The sequence below is a fragment of the Haemaphysalis longicornis genome, unplaced genomic scaffold, assembly GCF_048455015.1.
Source record: "Haemaphysalis longicornis isolate Haplotype H1 unplaced genomic scaffold, Haemaphysalis longicornis Haplotype H1 scaffold_4, whole genome shotgun sequence".
Taxonomy (NCBI): domain Eukaryota; kingdom Metazoa; phylum Arthropoda; class Arachnida; order Ixodida; family Ixodidae; genus Haemaphysalis; species Haemaphysalis longicornis.
This window is the reverse complement of record NW_027526361.1, coordinates 142935705-142955204: the sequence shown is the minus strand read 5'-3', so window position 1 is coordinate 142955204 and position 19500 is coordinate 142935705.

The following is a 19500-nucleotide window of genomic DNA, read 5'->3' as shown; positions in this document are numbered from 1 at the left end:
TCCCCGGCCTGAATGTGAAGTCGAAGTGTTTTGAAGGCGCAAGTGTGGTCTACCCTTATCATGCAAGTTTCTGAAAACAGTGCGCGAACCCCGCTGAAATCCTGCGTCCAAAACGTTCATGAGTTGGTAGTTTATTCCTCTCCTCCGAGACCAACCGACCAACCGTTCGTGGTGGTTCGCGAACAAAGGTCGCCTCGTGAGCTACCCCCCCCCCCCCCCCCTTCCCCATGGCCGGATCCGGGAGGAGGCAGTTCTACTACGACAGCTCCAGACCGGGTCCATCCTCGCTCCGGCAACGCTGCACAGGTTTCATCCAGAACTTTATTTGATGGACGTGTGTAAAGTGTGTGGTGTGGGTCTGGCAGACCAGTGGCACATCTTCTGGGACTGTGCCCGGTTTCGAAACGAAGCTCAATCAAGACCTTATCCGCCGCAGCTCCAGGACGCTGCACGCAGTAGCGACAAGGACACTCAACTCTGGGCCGTCCTGCAAGTCTGGGGTGCACTCAAAAAGCACAGACCAGACGACCCGGTGACGGGAAGCCTTGGCGCTGCACCTAGTAACGGCAATCCCTAGGACTACGCCAGGCCCGCGTCGCGGTGCTTAGGCATTTTGCAGGCACAACTAAGGTATTTTCTAATACTAATCCTAATCCTAAATGACAAAAAAAATCCGGATTTCAGAATCTAATGCAAAGAAGCATTCTTCTCTGGCTTTAGAAAACCAGAAATCACGATCAATGGCTACTAATATTTAAGTCTCGATCCCGCAAAACCTCCTCTGAACATGAGTTATAGTTTTTCACACCTGCGCTGCAAGGTGGGAGGAATGATCAGTTCGCAACAGCCCTTGCTGGAGAAATGATCAGCCTAATAGATTTAATACCGGGTAACACATTGTCGAATCTAAAGTGCGTTATTTTCTCCGCTGACGGCAGGGCTATTGTGGCTGCTGCGAACATTACCCTAAATAAATGAGGAAGGTATCGCTCTATTAGCGCATTGCGTACGAAAGAAGTTCGTTTATTCGTTCATAAAAAAGCGCATGGGCCGATGGATGCTTTGGTCATTTTCGAAACAACTATTTAGGAAAATTTTATAAAGTGATAAGGAGACGAGCACTCAAGCACCTTACACAGATACCCCACACGAGTACAGTGTATGGCCTGGTAAGCACCTAGGGCGGGTACTCGGATTCTCAACCTGTATTCGGGGTCAATGGAATAAGGGTTCTGCAAACCCGTTGAGGCAATATACGACCCTTGTCATCGAACAATGCTTGACAGCAGCCACTGTTTGCTTTATTGGTGATTATCTCACAAAGCCACGTTAGTTACATTTTGTTGCGATGGCCAAATATATACCTTATGGAACGGGGTGCTAGGGAGAATACATAAAAACATGTCACCACACGACCGTACGTTGTCGCACAAATGCACGCGATTTTATTTTAGAAGCTCGCACTTTTTGGAAGTTATTATAGAGTGCAGTTGAAATAAAAAGCCTTTTATTAAGTAAGTAACAGCAATTATCATAGCGTTGGTGGTTTCAGTCGGAAGCGGAATCTAAATACTTTGTCTTGCACTGAAGACGCATGGACTCTACCTTAAATATATTGAGATCAGTTCATAGCGACACTCAATGCTGAACAAAAAAAAAGTCAGGCACTAATATTTTGTTATTTGCAATTATAAAGCGTTTTTTTTGTAAATGCAGGATCTGGGCTACTTTCTGAATAAATTGAATCAAATCGATTTTTTGTTACAGCAAACCCTACAAGTGAGGTTTGGAGCTTTTGAGGAGCACGTGAAGGCTGGTTTGTAAACAGTGCTTTTATTTTCTAAACCATACATCCATTCTTGAAGAAGTATCGCTTTACAATCCAGTTCCTTAAAACAGTTACCGGCAGCCACAGAAAGCGTAAGGGCCCCTTTTGACGGGGTAAATGTTCATTGGAGCAAAGCACGTTTGGTTGATTTACAAGACAATTATGCCATGAAACCATGATACCAATATTGTCGCAAACATACTCGAGGCAATTGCGTACATACATACATACATACATACATACATACATACATACATACATACATACATACATACATACATACATACATACATACATACATACATACATACATACATACATACATACATACATACATACATACATACATACATACATACAAATTTATTTCACGATAAATTTCTACTTGAATTTCGTGCCCACAGAAGTGGAAATCGCTTGTGGGTGGATTGCGGCAGACTCAGGATGCTCGCTCAGGGGAAACAATACAAGAGGCAAATCCTCTACCAAAGACACACTAGAAACTAAAACACCATACACTAAACACTATAAAATGATCCGCATTCGCACTAATGAAAGTTCACAAAATCTGCGCTTTTTAAAGTTCACACACTTTGATAGACTTAAGACTATAACTGAATGAGGCAGTACTTTCATGGAAACAAATGAAAATATGAATGGACAGAGTAGCTGTTTAAAATAAATTACACTGCTTTGGCCTGATAACCTATTGTTAGTGACACTCCATTACTTTACGTAATTTAACTATGTTCAGTTGAGATTTCGCTTCATAAATGGGGCAAAACTTTTGTATGTCCTCAGGGAACTGATTAAAATAGAAAGAAAAGTATTCTTCTTGGCACCGGTTACCATAGTTGGCCAATGTCTAATTTGAGGTTTCGCCTTATAACTCGAGTCGAACTTTTCTTAGTCCTAAGGGAACTGATATAACAAAAATAAAGGTATTCTTATTGGCCCCGCTTATCATAGTTGGTATATATTCCAGGCAATTAGTTAGAGTCTCTTTTGCGTAGTATTCAGGCTTTTTACTACTGTTTAAATTGTGTACAAGAAAAGCTTCGCAGAAGTACAGCTTGATTATACAGATTCATAAAAAAAGTTACGGGAGCAATGTACTTCTTTACCCATTTGTTCGAGTTTTCAAGCTCAGTAGCGTATATTCGATCTAATTCGTTGTCTACACTGTTTATTCTGTTTTGTGTGCAGAAACCATAAGCTGAAAGTACGTAGCGCCAAACAGACTGCCCTAAAGCCCTAAAATCCAGCCGGGGCTGGTTCTGAGCGCAAGAACACATTAGTGTATAAAACTGGGCGGACAGTGTTCTGAGGCGTTTAATTACGAATTCAACGTAAAGCTCCCAGGACATCTGCACGTCGAGACCCAGGTATTCCACTGAACACCCAGGTATTGCACTGTTTGTGAAACCTGTAGCGGTACGCACGGGCAGTCTTTACAATAATATACAATGCAAAGCAATAGGTGTTAATGTTAAGCGTTATTGTCTTTTGTGGGTTTTTAAACTTAATAACGCGGTTTTGTTCTTGTTGAAAAATGTTCGATTTTTTTCTTGCTTTTCCTCCCCCCAGTGGCGGCGTTGCACTGACAGTTTTTTTTCGCTTACTATCGTAAAAACCAACCCAACGAGCGTTCCTAACTAAATGAAGGTGGGCGCTGCCTGCCAATTACGTATATTTTGCCTAAGTTGTACCTAAAGCTTTTATTGTTCTAAAGAACCGGGAGACGCATGACAAGCAGGAGCGGTTTACGCATTTCAAACGCTCATGATTATATAAACCAGCTGGCTTTTCTATCCTTTGGGTTACGCCGCGATGACAGCCGCTACGACGGAACCTCGTGTGGCTCTACTTCGGTCCAGCGAGTGCCCTAAGACGACAAGGCGAGCCCCTAAATTGATCTGCACTTACAAGAACAGAACTGCCGCTGGCGCTGAGGTAGGAGGCGCGAGAGCATTGCGGAGGCGGGAAATTTGATTGCATTGGTGGTAGTAATGCGCGAAGAACGGCGCACAAGCACATTATGGCGAAGCACTGCTCTGCACAACCCGGAGCTTTCGCATGGAGTGGAAAGGCTTTATTTTTTCGCTTTTGTTTTCTCGTCTCATGGGACGAAATACTTCTTCAGACAGACTGGCGACACTGCGTGCTACAGCTTATCCTGGAATCGATGTCTTAGCGGTCCGAGCGCCCTGGTGTTTCTCACGCAGCCTTAAGGCTCTCCTGCCGCACGATATATTGCCAGCGTTACAAAAATTAGGCTGTCACTCCGCCACTCGGAACGTGTGCTTGTGCAGGCTGGTTGTAACTCCCTCGGCTGCTATCATCGATAACTAAATTAAATTCGCGTGTAAAGTCAAGCGTACATAGGGACTTCACTTTACGATGTCGTCCATTTTCTCTTTTGAACCACAGCAAGAACGTCGTATTTTTTCACAACGCGGTATTAAAATCTGTGACCATATAATAGGTGCTGTATTTTTTGCATGTGTGGTAGCCCGCAAATTTCGCCGGTATGTTGAAACGCCGATGCTGGATTCACTATTGACGAAAAATTAAGAAAGAATTAGGTGTATTTATAATAGCTCTTCTAATATAGTTTTATGTCCTCGGGTTATACCTTTGCAAGGACCACTCAGCACTACCACCGTGCTGTAATAGCCAAGGCCTCAATATACACGTCACTCTCGGACGTTGGAAAATTTGAATGGTGCTTTACGCCTATAGAAGATTTTTGCTTGCGTGTTCTTTAGCAGACTTGGTTGTTCTCGTTGTTGGAATGCACGAACAATTAGAAACAATTTTTTAAGGCAAGCTGGGCGTAATAAAAGTTGATTCCTACGCTTCCATGGGCGGGTCCTGCTACCCGCATGGTGAGAGCGAAAGTGTGATGCCTAGCTTACACGTTCATATCATAGGCTGCGCCTCAATACAGAAGAGGAGGAAGAATGCCTTTATTTTCAGTGAAGGATGAATTCTCTGTTGGGGAAGGAGAGCGACACGAAAGAAGGGAGAGAATAATCGTACAAAAAACCCTGTTCAAGGTTCAATCACTTGAAATGTTGGGTAGAATTTTAAAGTCCATAAACATAGTTCGCAAATTTTGTGAAGAGATAGCTGCGACAATTTTTGATAGGTATCGGTCGAGCTTATTAGAGCAACGTGTAGAGACCACTGGTTAGTGCGTATTTAATAACTTTCTCAAGCACTGAGGTGTCCTTTCGAACACGTTGCAGATACGCTTTTTCATCTCCGGGTGGAGAACCTAAGTCCAATAGGGGCTCGCTGCCGGTCTTGAAGTGTCCACAGCGTAATTTCAAATATTACCGGTTAGGAATGGAATTATCGGCACAATACGGGCCGCGTTCGAGGCGTGTGTCCCGGGGACCACACAAAGCGGATGGCGATGCCTTCCAGTTGCACGTCTCGCATTGCATGTAGTATATTCGTGGCCGTATAATTAGGTGAAAATGTTCGGTTCAATTCTTTCAGGGCGACGGGAGAATTCGCAATGATGTGAAATTTCCGCAATTATAAAGAGTCACAATGGTTGCGGATGGAATGGACAGCCCCAGGACACCCATAAGTTTAGCTTCTTCAGCTACGCCATATGTATTGGAGATCTTCCGGCAACCATTTAGCAAGGGGGCGTCCGAAGATGTCCATGCAATCGCTGCCTCATTGCCGTGCCTGGCGGCGTCCGTGAAGATGTCGACTTCGTTCTCCAAGTTGTTGTTCTGGAAAGTGCGAGCGTATAACTCGCGTGCTCCCACCTGCCGGCAAGGTATAGGGCGACGCCGAGGGATGTCAATCACAGGGTGCTCCCAGGGCAGAAGGGACAATGGGTAACGAGTGGGGTCAAATTTACTGTCCATATAGTCTTCTGAGCGGCTAGCCTTGCCTTCGGGAGACAGCCTAAGATGTTCTTTGAGACGTAGCTTCGTCTCTTCGATCAGGGTATCAAGCGAGCGAAGGGGTTCATTTGGCTGAAGAACGTCTACGGGGGTGAATTGAGGAAGACCGCTAATTGTACGGAGAAGGTGCAGATTTAATATATGGAGATCCTCTAGGCGAGCTGGGGGAAGATCATATACCGGAAAGTCGTAAGTGAGGCGCGCGTGTGCTTTTGCACGGCTAAGCTTTGCACAAGCCTACTGACGGGCACCATTAATCTTATTGGATAAGCGGAGGATGGCATGCAAGGTGTTGCGCCAAGTGGCTTTCAGATTAAGGATCCACTTACTGGGGCTATTGAAACAGCTCAGGCGAAGGCCGAGTAGACGAGTGGCGTCATTATGAGAATCCAGCTGCGTATCCACAATCTGGATGGAAATTATCTTATCGTAGTTTGTGCCATTTTTGCCGTCAACGTTGAGTAGCTCTGTTTTAGTGGGTGATAGCCGCAAATGAAACTGAGAAAGGGGGCACTCAAGGCTCAATACGGCAGCTTGGAGTTCCGTTTTTCTTGGATCTTTAGAGGGATAGTCTTCAGATTCTGTCCAGACCACTACGTCATCCGTATAAGAGGCAAACCGAGAAGCAGTGTCTTGTTCAAATGTTCGTGCCACCCGATTTATGGCTAGGTTAAAAAAAATTGGAGCCTAGATGGAGCGTTGTGGAACACCGCGATCTAAATAGAAAGTTGTCGGCTGGTGTATGAAAGCATTTATTTGAATGGGTCGATGCTGAAGGAACTTTCGTACCAAATTTTGAGCGTTTCGACTGGGGAACGCTCCAGCCAATTCCTGCAATATGCCCCATTGACTAACGTTATCGAAACCTTTGTGAATGTACAGTGCATTCAAATAAACTGGCAAATCCTTCCGAGCATTTCTGTTATTGATGCGACGTAGGAGCCATAGGTAGTCATGAGTGCTCAGATGGGGTCGGAAGCTTGTGAGAGCTGGGTGGAACTACCCTGAGCACTCAAGGTGGTGCATTAATGTATTGTTTATCATACTCTCGATCAGTTTATATAGGACCGGAGTTAATGCTACTGGGCACACTCTTGGGGGGGGGGGGGCGGGGTATTTGGGTTCTCACCAGGCTTAGGCATTGGATAATAGATGGTAATTTTAAGATGGTCAGCGACCGTCCCTGAGGTCTAATGACCTTTTAAAAGGTTAAGAAGAACGTCCAAGGCTTGCGGAGGAAGATTTCGTACATCCTGCCATTTGACACGATAATGCCATTTTGCTGATTTTGAGCGGCCTTGTGTGATGGCAGTCTGAAGTTCTGCCATAGTGACGAGAGAATCTAGCTCTGGAAGGGGATCGATGACGTAAATAACGGGAAGGTCAGGCAGAACCAGTGGATCCTTCACAGCACGAGGAAAGAAGGCGTGAATGAGACTATCTTCTACTTGAGAATAATGTTGCGTTAGGCACATGTGATGAATTATGGGCAGGTTTTTCTTCGAGCAGCCATTCAGGCTACGGAAAACGCGCCATACACGAAAACGACCCCATTCATGGCCAATTTGCTGACAGACATCGTGCCAATGTTCGCAATTTCGGTTGACCTGATATTGTCTAATGATGTTATGATGGTGCTTGAGCTTCATTAGGAGGTGATGTTTCTTACCACCCATGCGACAACGATGGGTAGGCGCTCTGCTTTTTTGAGAAGACGAAACATGTTCGCGTCAGGTTGCCCGACATCCAGTGCACACGTGATAGACTCAATCGCAGTCTTAGGAGCCGAGGTATTGGCTCTAACAAAATCAGCAAAGTCATAGCAGGAATCAGAAGAAACATCTTCACTAAATGAAGTCCAAGCAACGTGATTCACAGTGTGACGGATAGGAAGTTTTTTGGAGTTGATGTAGAAAAGGATAGGATAGGGATCACTACCCCAGGCGCAATTAGGCGTCTTCCACGTTCGGATGGTATTAGGAATGGTGAGAGGTGATTGGGAAAGATTTTCACTTGGTTTAGAAGAAGGCCTGTGCGGGCATAGACGCCAGGTTCATTCCGTAGGTGTAAGGGGCTATATTGAAGTGCTTGTTCGAGGAGCCTGCCACGTGGTTGAGTGTAAGAATAACCCCAAAAAGCGTTCGGGGCGTTGAAGTCTCCTTCCACTAGGATAGGTCCGGTAAAATGTAGTGAACTAAGATATAGAATCCAGTCATAAGCATTCGAAGGGGCAGAACCTTTACAATAGGGATGGTATACGGACACCAAAAGCATTGGATTTCCCCCAGGTGGAACCACTCTTAGGATGACGATTTCGCGAAAAATTCTGCAGGTTTTATCTCACTTGTACAGCACTGCCTGATGTGAAATATGGACAAGGACAGCCGCTAAGCCCAAAGAATGTGGTTGTCCAGCGCAATTTTTTGCGTATGTTGGAATCGTCGGATCTACAATCGTGTTATAATAAGACATTTTACAAGGTGCGTGAGTTTCCAGCAAAGTAAGAGCAACAGGTTTAATGTGGCTCTCTGAGATTTTAAAAGCGGCTCTGTTTTGATGAAGCTGCGGCAATTCCACTGTATGATCAGCCAATTATTCTAAGATGCGGGTTGCATTTTCGGGACTTAAGTATTTTTTTTCGTTAACTTAAGTTAGAAGGCGGCGTCTGTTGCTGAATTCTTTGAAGCAGCTCACCAATCTGTGTGGCGATATGAGTGATTTCACCCTTGAGGGAAGTGACTTGCACTTGGAGAGCGAAAATTTTGTTGGATGTCTTCTGCCAGTCTTTGTTGTTTTCAACCTTCCGCTCGGTAACATAATTCTGAGTGGGAGGTTTTGTGGTCGACTTGTTCTTTTCGGCATTTTTTCGGCTTGTACGGGATGGGCCGCGATGCTTTGAGACGGAGCAGGCAGTGTCCGCCGACGGTGACTGACGATGCGTCAATGCCCGAAGGAGGGCTGCAATTTCTTTGTGCATAGCCGCCATCTCTGCCTGAAGTTCAGAGAGACTGTGGTGAAGCTGGGCATGTTCGTTTACCAATGGATGATTTTCGGGTAACTTGGATTGGGTTCCAACCAGGGTAGATGCCCATGTGACCTCATGTGGCACGGTGCGGGTGCCCGTGGTTTGATCCTTTTGCCAGAGGAGATTGCTTGATGGCGGAAGTCGAATTTGTGTTACGTTCTTCTTTCTTGGGGACACGGCTAGCGCACACCTTGCTAACGGCGAGGTGGTCATTCTCCTTTCGTACGACAGTGTACGTTGTCGAGTCACATTCAGCTTCTGCGCTGTGCGTTCGTCCACACTCACCAGACACGCTCGGAGAGGGTACAATATTAAGTGCAATGCACTTCTTAAGCGACCCTGAACCTGCGTCCACCGGCGATGTCCGCGCACGTAGAGATGGGCGCACGCAGCCTGGCCGCTGACATGGCACGTACCCACGTGGGGGATTGGCCAGGAATCTTTTCGTCTTCCTTGGCAACGGAGGGAGATGGGCGCGCGCTGCCTGGCCGCTGACATGGACACATACCCACGTGGGGGATTGGCCAAGAATCGGGCGTGAGAAGGGCTAATGCACCTGCTTAAAGGAGTACTGACACGAAATTTCAAAGCTGAGATCCGCTCTAGCAATCAAGTACAACGACAACACAAATAGGTGTCTGTGAATAAATGCATCTTTCTTTCTTTGTAGTTGTGTGTGTGTGTGTGATCTCTCTTTCGCGAACATTACCGAACCGCGCAAATTCAACTCGTGCATTCGCACTTTCACATTCTTCCCCTCGGGAAAATGCGGGAAATTTTATTTACACATATGGCAGAAGTAGTGGCAGTTGAAGCATACGAGTCTTATAGGTCGATAATATGCTACCCGTAATAATTCCATGTAGTACTTGACGCTTAGTGCATACTTGATGAGTTGAAGGTCAGAATATCCCGGTCGGAGTTTCCAATCACTTTAAAGTTTTGGCGTGCTCACATTGCACCCAGCTGTGAATGGTCTCATGGCTCTCGGCTGGATCCACCTGAATGACACCACGTGTCGTGTTCTTGTTGGAAGGGGTAGGCTTAATGGCTACTTCTATTGTTTCAGTGCGGCCGTTGTGATAAATGGACAATAGGTCGAATTTGCTGAGTCGGTTAGCATGCGCTTCATCATATAGGGCTATGTGAGCGCTGTTCGCTACATCATCAAATGTGACTGTGGTCATCTCTGCCAGTTCCGCACTGGTCGCACTGTGACCAATGATAGACGTGATTGCATGTCTTGAAATTTCCCTGATGCAAATTTTCACCAGTGGTCTGAGCTGGAATGGAAACCTTGAACGACTCACCCGATCATACCACGTGGGTATTCTCTTCGTTGGCAGTGGGATTTGCTGCCATTCTACAGCTTCATCATTTATGTGGGTAGAGTCCATTTCTAGCATTGAATTTGTTGTATCACAGGCGTCTCTACATTCTTCCATTTGGTGATTGCTGAGCGCGTTGTCTTGGGGAGCACAGCTTCCAGAAGGTACCTGCTGTATAGACTCGGCTTGGTTCATTTAGGGCTGCTACAGAAGAGAATAAAACACTTCTGTGGAAATAGGGACTTCGCAATCTCCGATCACGTGTGTACGTACTAAGCCGTGTTAATATTGTCTTCTCTGAACAATACCTAAAAAGTTGTTTTAGTGGTTTTGTAACTAATAAGGATCGCCACAAAAATCTCAGATGACCTTTCTGTGCAGCAAGGTGGCTAAGGCTTCGCGCTTTTCAGCCGAATGATGCGGGTTTGATTAGGGTCCCAGTGCCAGTTGTTCTCCCCGAGACGCAAGACGTCAACACCAGTGTGCAAGATATCTGTGCCCGGTGACGAAGCCCAGGAGCTCTAAATTATTCCGGACATTTCCTTACTAGGTGGCCCATGTTCCAGGTGTAGTTTATCCGACATAAACCGTAAAAATGTGCCCCTTTCAAAAACTCTGCTTGTCGCACTCTTCTGAAGGTGTAATCTCTCGGTTTGGGAATTTTCTCTCACAAATTTTAAACGAGCTCATAAAGACGTGTTACCACGAGACTAACAAGTTAGCTCCGAAATAAAATGTGCTATTGCCAAAACTTATTTTAGCTTGTTCACAAATGGCGAAAAATGTAGAGGCAGCAACTCTCCTTCACGTTAAGACAAAGGAGCTTCACTTTGTGGAAGCAAGAGGCTCTACAACATTGATAAGCACTATACGTCACGATCATCCGCACTGAAAAAGCAGTCAATTGAGACAAACTTCTTAATGGCTGTATATTTATTCAAACTCACTATGTAAAAAATTCTTTTTTCTGTAAATCAATCCCCAGTTTCAAAGCCTGTTTCGGAATGAAACTGTTTACGCACTATGCTACCCCGGTTGTGAATTAAACGCTTTTCTGAATGCCCTGTGCATTGGCTAAATTTTCGGGCGCTGATTAGTGAAACGTAGGAAAACAAAAATTACTCTTAAGACGTTTAACTGCAGAACAGGCACTTCATTGAGAGTGAACTCAAGAATTACGCAAGAAAAACCATACAATTTTAATTCCGTGGGCTGTACCCTGTCCGGCTCAATAGTAAAATGAGTGGATACTGTAATGAGGCCTCATTTATCTCGTTAAACTCTGTCTTGTTGGCATGGCTATCATAGGCTTATTCATCTGGCTTCCTAAAGCAACACAGAAATGTAGGAACCCATCTAGGAAAATAGGTCCCCGCCCAGAAAATTAGGTCTCTGTCATAAAATAAAGAGTATTTTGACAATATAATTTCGTTGAAGGCGTTTTAAACACCACCAAATAAGCATATTTACGCATTGCAACATATTTTTGGTTTTTGGTTACACGCTGGGTGGCGTCATGTAGCGACGTGCAGTATGGTGCCCCTATTATCAACTGTGTGCACCGTTTATTCACCATTCTATCTCCAAAGGCAACCACATTTAGACATTTTAAAAGTGGCTGCCAAATACAACATTTCCTTGTTTTTCTAAGTGGGTCGATGCTTTATACTTTAGTGTTTTTGTATAATCCACATGCCTAAAATGACACCGTTTAAAAACGGCCAGGTTCGGAGCGTCGCCATGGCAGCTACACCGAGAATTCGCCACTCAAACGAATTCAACGTCTACCTCGGTTGGTATGTGCAAATACGTTTTGCGCAGAATTCACACACATTTGTTTTTTGTGTAGAATAGGTATGCTTATGCAATACTCTCATTGACGCTCATGCACTTCTGAAGTTGACACTGTGCCTAAACTTTTAGTTTATAGACGTCTGATTCTATTTCGGCGTTTCTTTAGCTGATGCCGACCCATTGAGGTAGATGTGGCTTTACAAACGGTTAAAATTGAGACGCGTAGTATTCCCCACTATTGATTTTTTCGTGTATTCCAAATTTCAACATGCTCTAGTTGGTATCGCTGTAAAGGTTTGGAGGGACGGCAAAGACAAGAAACGATGGAAAAGTGATTTCCAAAGAGTAGTGTTACGTAATATCACATAACCAGCATACAACTAGCACATGCGCTTAGCATATAAAATTTTACGTTGACTCAGTGTACCCATAATCAAAGCGCGGAAGAAGGAAAGGGGGACGTTTTTTGGATCTTCTCGGTTGTGACAGTAGCATGATTTATCAACCAGCTTCTCGGCTAAACCCTGGCAGAGAGAAACGCAGCAAAGACGCGTAAACGTTCTGGCTATTTAAGTCTTCTCGGCTGATATTCCAGGGCCGCAAGGCTCCTTCCACTTTTTTTGACACTTTGAATGGTTGCTCGTCAGCTGCAGAACAGAACTAAAAATGAACCCCCATTTCGCAATGCCCGCGCCCGCAACAACTTCTTTTTTCCAGAGCAGTCACAGTCGGGTGGGTAGTGAAGCATGCACGCTCTCAAACAACTCATACTTGTGACAGACAAACGGCTACATTACCTGAAAAAACCAGAGGAGGTGCAGGACGTAGGCACCTGAGAAATATGAGCATTATTCTTACAATCGCTTTACAGAAACAAAAGAGTACGCAGAGTGTGTAGTTCGTTTTGAAAGCACTGGCTTCATGGGTTACATTCGTTTTGTTACATTCTTTTGTTACATTGGTCAGTTAGCACTTGTTATTAACTATCCCGAGTCTTTGATTTGGCAGTTTGTAACATTTATTTTATTTTACAACAAATTTGGATGAATAAATACTCAAACCAGACAAAAATTGCATGCTATTTTCTTGTTATTTTTACAGAATTTCTTTTCCTGGGTAAAAGTGCAATTTTTTGTCGAATTCTCACTTGGCTGGTCTTTTGAGAGTTAAAGTAACTGTAGCGAAGAAGCATTAGAACTCAGTGAGCAATGACTAACGCCACATTTGCACATCGCTTGCGTGGGACCTTTGCTTCCGATTGGCTCACGCTTACGGCTACCTAATGTAACACCGAACAATGGCGATATCGGATACATGGGGATGTGTTTTCGCGGAAGCTTACCCACGAAAATTTTGGTTTTATTCAACTATCTATACCAACTCAGTATTACATACCCACACCACGTCGCATACACACCTCACGCAGAAAAATATTGAAATCGGCGGCGGTCGGAACCTGTCCACTAAGGAAAGGCGACCGTCCAAGCCAGCACAGCATAAATAACACTCATGACATCTAAACACCTTTCTCGCTGTGCGAAAGTCAAAAGAGCACTGCCAGGCATTAGTGGGACATAATTTAAATTTCATTCACATGTCAAAAGAAGTGCTTAGGTGTCCCGGGTGAGTTTTGTGATCGTCTATGGTAGCATAGTGGGCGCAATGGTATAGATAAGCTTCACAGGCAGCGGTAGATAGAAGCTACAGGTGACGGTGTCTTTTTCTTTTGTTGCTTTATAGAACGTGCTACGTTTCGTAAGGTTTTTATGCAAGTAGCCTTTATAACAGAAATGTTACTGTTTCGATGAGGTTTAATAGAAATGCTGACAACTGTATTAAAGAGTTGTCTATGGAAGCCGTTTTGGTGGTACAGGTGCGGTAAGGCATTTTTTATCTTCAATGGGTCAGTCATAACTTTCGCTCTAAAAATAGAGAACAAAAGTTATAACATTTTATGATGTAGCGAATGTGAATACATCAATATTTTAGTGCGTGTGTCGGCGTGTTAAGCGTCGAGATGAGCCAAAGCGCCCTCCACACAAGCAGGGAATGCGGTGGCGTATCGCAAAGATAGCCTAGTGCCGCACTACAAACACTAAATACCCGCAGGTGTATGCTCCAACAGCTAGAAAACCCGATAGTTTAACTGAGTGGGCTGATGGTTCTAGGAAGAGGTGCTTCCCAGGGTTGGTTCCGCTGTTCTTAGCGCAGAATTGCGAATAAACCGGGCTCCTCTGCTTTCCCGTGTGGAGAGGGCGACTTTGCCAAGGAGTAAGATGGCAAGTTGGACTAGTTTGAGCAGATTAGGATTCATCGTGAAAAAACAGCCTTGTTTTGGTCCCCGTGTTTCTTGCGCTCTTTTTCACCGTGACTTTGTCAAGGACCCGTCCTCCGTTTCTCTCCTCTGATCTTGCCGATGGTTAACTCACAAGGCAGGTTCGGCAAGTTTCCGCCGGCGGACCCCCACCATAAAAGAGCGGATGAAATCAGTTGTCCCGTTTCCGGCCGTTTGTCAGCGCTGACGCATATTGTGAAATTAAGTGTAGACTACTCCAGGACCTAGTGCATGTCAAAATACCAAAGTCGTTTTTCCACAGTATGCTGCAACTGCTGAAAAGGGGAAGGAACGAGGTGCTCACGAATTACTTACAATGCAATAAGGAATCTTCTTAATTTTTTTGCACTTACTTCGTAGACAGAATGTGCGCCCGCAGTTTTTACTTGTCCTCTTGTTCCCGTACTTGCGGTAGAGTCCCACGCAAACTCACAGCCAATGAGAATTCTCTTTTCGCGTGTTATTCAGTCAACTGCGTTTCCTTGACACTGGCATTTTAGCTCAATGGCCACCTCATGCTTTCGCATTCATCAAAAGAGGATACCATCGTAAACAATTGTTATTTTTGCTCTCTAGTGTTTTCACCACGTTTCCGTAATGTACCCAATGCCCCTTCGTGATTACAATTATCACTTGATTTCTAACGGTGAACGTAGTTACCAATACAAAACGCGATGGCGTGTTACAACTCTCCAAAGGACCTCGTTATTTGGAACGATGACCACAGCACTTAACGTGGGTAATGCCGACGAGCGTTTATAGCCTAGAAGGCACATCGAGTACACAAGCGGGCACCCTTAGCAGTGCGCATTTTTTCTTTCTGGGAAGCGCTGTGTGCATACTGCATTCCTTGATATATATCTTCCGTCGTTTTATTATCGTTTTTATGGCGTCTCTGTATTTGGGTTGTTTTGCAAAGGAAAGAAGAGGCGTTGCTATCTCGTACAGGCGAATTTTCAGTTCACATGCGTGCCGTTTTCAGACTTTTCTGTCATAAGGAAGAAATACGAAATCATTGCCGTAGCCTGAAACAATCTCCCGTTGTGGTTAGAAATTAGGTCATTCCCCAGGATCAAGGCAATATAAGCGGCGACAAAACTGTAGCGCAAATGCTGAACGACTACACCTAAATTCCGGATGAGTGCAGAAAAACAACACCCCATGTCATCCCTGCTCGCTTCCTGTAAACGTAATTTCACCCGCTAATTTTCACGGAAACATGGTACAACAACTCCGAATTTTTTGTGCCACACGGGTTCACGTATTTTTATTAGATCCCACGGCAGGTGGACGTTGCGGTTTTGGGTATTCTAACGACAATCTCGGGCTGTGCAACGATGGAAACGTTTTGTAAATTAACTCAGGACCACGAAGTTTTGTAAATTAAGCAAAGCGAAATAGTTTTTGCTGTCATTTATCATCCGTTTAGAGGATGATTAACGATGTTATTATTACTTGACATGTTGATTGTGAACATACCAAGGACAATAACATATCTTGTGTTTTAGGTGGCCAAATCAGCGACCACATGCCCATTTTTACCATCACAAACCGGAGCTCCCCTCTTCAGTTAAACAAGTACTGTAGAACAACATGACGCCTTAAAGCTGAGGACACGTTAGAGGCATTCAGAGAAAGCATTCAGGTCACAGAGTGGTCAAGAATGTTTGCTTTTCAGAATGCTAAACGGTCGTAAAAAGAATTTGTGAAGGTTTTAAGACGAATTATGTTGAATAGTTGCAAGCTGAAAAGTTATGACGAAACAATAAACCTCGCTAACCATGGATTACTAAAGGTATTCCAAAGCACATTGGATGAAAATACAAGCTTTACCAATTATTTCTTTCTACCCGAGATCAAAGAAATTGGAATCGGTACAAGACGTTCAGAAATAAAGAAAGAGAAACACCCATTGAGACAAGAATATTTTATTGCGTATTTGATGCTGGTTCTCCCCGCATAAGTAACACGGGGTTTTTAAATCGCTAAACGCAAAACTACTCAAACCCAAGCGGTAATTGTCAATTCGAAAGTTTTGAACGGGAAGGATTATCATACCGAAGGAATAATTTATATATTGATTTGGCGGGAGGTGTGTACAAAAGGTATTCTCTTTAACGCTCACTGTTGAGGATGAGGAACAGTCACAGCAAAGACGCAGCTTAAGAAGGAGGGATTCCGTTAATAATTAAGAAAAGTCATCCCGGCTCCGAGCTTGGCTTGCTACTCCACATCAACATGAGAGGTGCAAAAATGAGAGAAGGAAGGGAACACGCAAAAACTCGTACAAACACTAACAAGCGCAAAATAGCACACGGATGCAGACAGGTGCAGGAACACGCATACACCACACGCACAGTAGAAAAGATTAGGCAAATGTTCATGGTGTTTCGTACAGGCCGTAGGCCCGGAGAAATACCACCAAGGCCGGTGTATTCCGTGTTGCCGCAACATTTCTCGTCCATGGACCGATTACGTCGCGCAGTTTTAGAGCTGCATCAGTGCGCAGTCCCAAAGTTGTTATCAACGTTAGCCCTGGGGTGTCATAACGGGGACACACGTCGTGCATGTTCAATGTCGTCACGAACACTGCAAGCATGACAGTGATGCAAGTCAACGTGGTGCGTATTGTGAAAGTAGTGGCGGTAAAAGCAACGTTGAGGCGATTGCCTTTAAGAATTGCTTCATCGCGCTTTCCTAGGTAACTCGGAATTTGGAATGTGCTGGCAGGATCAATTCTGTACAATGGCTGATAATTTTTTGATCCATTCGTCTATATTGGGAGCTGCGTCTGCCGTGCCACAGAGTACGCAAGCGTCACGGCATCGTGTCGACTGAAAGGAATTGGGATAATGACACTAGATTGGTTGTGGTGGCGCAAGCTGTTTCGTCGGCTACCACATTCACATTCACACCTACAATGTCCAGGTATCCACTGTGGCAGTATCTCGTGAAGAAAGCTGGCAGGCTGTGAATGCAGTGTGCGTATTTCGTGAGTGGTTTGATTCCGCGGAAATAATGGTAGTTGTTAAAGCGCCGCCCGTAAATCTGGAAAAATGACCGACACAGAAGCTCCATGCCCAAATATTTAGTGCGAAGCAGACCGTAAGAAAGAGAGTTCTGAGGACGTAGGCGTTGTTGTGTGGCTTAACCTGGCTTAAATGGTGGTCCGCGTCGATGGAGCCCAGATTCCGATCGGAGATGATGTTGCCGTAACCGATGCATTGGCGTATATATACTTGTGATTAGGGTAGCAATTCCTTATAGGCTCTAGAGTGAGGCACGTTTTGTGGCTGCAATCGGCTACCTTGATTTACTGCTGATGCCCGGTATTGTGGTGCCAATTCGCCAGGGGAGTATATCCAGAGCGGGAGATGAAGAGGCGTAGGGTATTTCTGGCACAAAAATGGTAGAGTGTCTTGTACCTCCAAGGCGGATATAGAACTCAATGGGTGCTGCGGGGCCCTTGTCACCAGAAGCAGATGTAAGTGAAGCTGCCCCTCTTTGACCAATACACTAGGTAAGAAGCGCCTAGGCTCTTGCATGGCACCCGGCGTAGAAGTTGTCTTCGGAAGGCCAACACAAATTAGGAGAGTTCAGGCCTGCATACTTTCTAACAGCCTTGTGTTGGGCTTGGAAAGTGGGCCAAGTTCTGGGAGGCTGTACCGGAGCAGTCCTTCGCAGAGTGCTGTGTAGATACGTAGTAGGGGCCCAACAGAACAGCCTGCTCAGCCACTTATCAGCATGCCTAACACCTGAGAAAAGGAGCCCAGCTGCTCCTTCATGAGACAAACGTATGGGGACCTTGTCATCGACCTGTTAATTGTTGCGCCCAGGAATCGGCTTGAGTCTACAAAGGGTATGGTCCACCCTCCCGCTGAAAAATGATAGCGGGAAACATCACGCCTGGTGAAGGATATTGCTGCACATTTCTTAGACAAGATGTGGAGGCCGCGTCTTCTAAAAAATCCTCTATTGCATTGCTGTCTTTTCGAAGGAGAGCTCGCAAAACACGCCTGTTGCGACCAGAACTCCGAATGCAGATAACATTGGCTCAGAGTGATATTTCAACCGTATGCCGCATACACTTCTCAGTTTAAATGAGGCTGATATTTAATATGGTTGGGCTTAAAATACCGCCCTGTGCACACCTCACTCTATATTTTGAGACACTGTGTCGCCATCCTTCGTGTACATAAAGACAGGTCTGTCGGATAAGTAATCGGATATACATGTATACAAGCGACCCCTGATGCCTGCTGATTCCAGTGGAGATTTTATCGTCTCACGTGCCCCGCAGTGAACTGGCACCAATGAAGCGCGTATTACAACTCATTGCTCCGGTTGAAGCTCATATATACGCTTTGGTTTTATCAACCTGTTCGTTTCCCAAAAACATGCAACTAGCGAGAGTGACAGACACAGAGTGACACAGAAGGAGAGAAGAATGCCTTTAGCAACTGTCGCCCATTCCCCGCACGGGGCACCTTGAGTAATCTTGGTGACGGTACTGGCGATACCGCGGACCCCGAGCCCCCCAGCATAAGCTGTGACCTACCGTGGTGATGTGTTTTTAAGATGAAGGGTAGAAACCTCTAACGGTTACCGTCAGAGCCTTGGTCAAGCTCCGGCCGATGGGCTTCCTGCCTGTCTACCAGCCAGGGAGCTCCGTGACCCCTTTGAATACCAAAGTAAGGTTAAAAAAAGTACCCCTGTCTGCCTGCTTTTTTCTATGTCGTATGGAAAAATCAAACCCCCCTCGTAAACGTGATCGGTACCTGAAAAGGGGCCGCACCGAAGTCTTGCTTCCTTCACTTCCAAGCATGAGCTTCCCCAAGCCGAAAAACTATTCTCGTTTCATTGTTATCGAATCTCTTGACGCAGCCCACCCACATGCTTGACAATCGGTATTTCTGAATACAAAATACCTTCACGGAATAATTGGGAAAACCTACAATGCCAAAAAACAATGCACAGGAAGTACTAATCGAGGTAAAACACAAGCAGGAGGCAACCACACTCCTTGGTCACACGAAAATGGTCGATCTGGACATCAGGGTCACAACCCACCGCAGCCTCAATAGCTCGCAGGGTGTGATCTCTGAGCCAGACCTCCTAAACGAGACAGATGACAACCTGCTTAAAGGCTTAAAGGATCAGGGCGTCACCGCCATGCGCCGCATCACGATGCGCTGGAATGATAATCCCCACCAAACATATTACCCTGACCTTCAACCACTCCTCACTTCCTGAACATTCAA